At 39.8% G+C, this 1582-nt stretch overlaps 1 non-coding gene across 1 annotated transcript; it reads right to left on the bottom strand.

Moving 5' to 3' along the window:
- Positions 1-1181: 1181 nt before the first annotated feature.
- On the bottom strand, positions 1182-1288 carry LOC127134196 (small nucleolar RNA R71). The gene has a single exon (XR_007807951.1). It is a non-coding gene; the product is annotated as a small nucleolar RNA R71 (small nucleolar RNA).
- Positions 1289-1582: the final 294 nt, after the last annotated feature.

The raw sequence follows: 1582 nt of genomic DNA, 5'->3' as shown, positions 1-1582 counted from the left end.
CTTTCAATTCAAGTAATTGTTTTTAACTATTTCAAAAATAGCCAAAAGCGCTTTGTCTAGTTTATTAGGAGATTTTAGATTAAAAAGAAAAGAGATTTTAAAACGATTTTCGGACGCGTTAGGAAGTTTAAACTCTGGTTCGTAAGAACCTCTTTTTGCTAAGAAGTCCAGGTTAAAATACTTTTCAACTTAGTTAAGATACTATATTTCTTAAAAATAGGTTTACTACTCTAACGCAGTACGCACCTTTTTATCCGTGACAATAGGAGGGGTTGATTAGAGAGTACAACTCGGTTCTGAATACGCGAAAGCGACAGTTCCTGTTAAATTAGTTCTTTTCAAAGGAGAAAACATTGCCCATAAGTAGTTCCACTAACAAGTACTGGATTATCATTGATTGCGTGAATTACATTCGAGCCTGTCTTTATTTATTATTTAAAATTATAATTTTATTTACCATTGCACCCTTATTAAAACCCTTAAAAATAGTTGCCTTAGATACACACCATAACAACAGGTTTGATAGATTGACACTTGGTCTCTGTGGATTCGATAATCTTTTATATTACTTTGACGTGATTCGTACACTTGCGAAAAACACGCATCAAGTTTTTGGCGCCGTTGCCGGGGACCAATTTCGTCAAATTTCATTACCCTGTAGTTATACCGTTTAGACTAAGGTTGTTACCCACCGGTCAATGCGAAAGACTCGCAGTGCCGGAAGTTTAGTAGACCCTCTAGCTGAACCTGAACGTTACGCTCGCGCACGTTTATTTTTCCATAGGAATAGGATAGCTATGGCCGAAGAACAAAACCGAAGACCTCTTAAGGACTTCGCCCAACCATCAAACGAGGAACCTAGTTCCAGTATAGTAAACCCCGTTATCCCAGCCAATAATTTTGAACTTAAACCATCCCTGCTGCAATTAGTGCAACAGAGACAATTCTCAGGTCTCGCTACTGATAACCCAAACCAACATTTAAAAAACTTTCTTCAGTTAGCAGACACCTTTAAAACCAATGGAGCTTCTCCTGAGGCGATACGCTTAAGATTATTTCCCTTTTCCCTCAGAGATAAAGCTCTATCATGGTTAGATTCCCTTCCACCCAATTCAATAACAACTTGGGATGACCTTAGGAAAGTTTTTCTTGCTAGATATTTTCCCCCAAGTAAGACCGCTCTTCTTCGAAACCTTATAACTAGATTTACCCAACTCCAAGGAGAGTCGTTGTTCGAAGCCTGGGAGAGATATAAAGAACTATTAAGAGCATGCCCACACCATGGCTTAGAGAATTGGCTAATCATCCAAACCTTCTATAATGGACTTCATTATAACACTAAGATGACCATCGACGCTGCCGCTGGTGGCGCACTGATGAATAAACCTTACCCTGAAGCTAGTGCCCTTATCGAGGATATGGCCCAAAACCATCAATCATGGGGAGTAGAACGAGCGACAGTGGAAAAGAAGGAAGCCCAAGGAGGAATACATGAGCTAAGCTCTATAGACATGATGCAGGCTAAAATGGACGCGTTGGCCCTTAGAGTCGAACATATGTGTACAACTCCGAATACTGTAGC

This window comes from Lathyrus oleraceus, chromosome 3, assembly GCF_024323335.1.
Source record: "Lathyrus oleraceus cultivar Zhongwan6 chromosome 3, CAAS_Psat_ZW6_1.0, whole genome shotgun sequence".
NCBI lineage: Eukaryota > Viridiplantae > Streptophyta > Magnoliopsida > Fabales > Fabaceae > Lathyrus > Lathyrus oleraceus.
The sequence above is the reverse complement of the archived record's forward strand: the minus strand, read 5'-3'. Positions and strand labels throughout refer to the sequence as shown.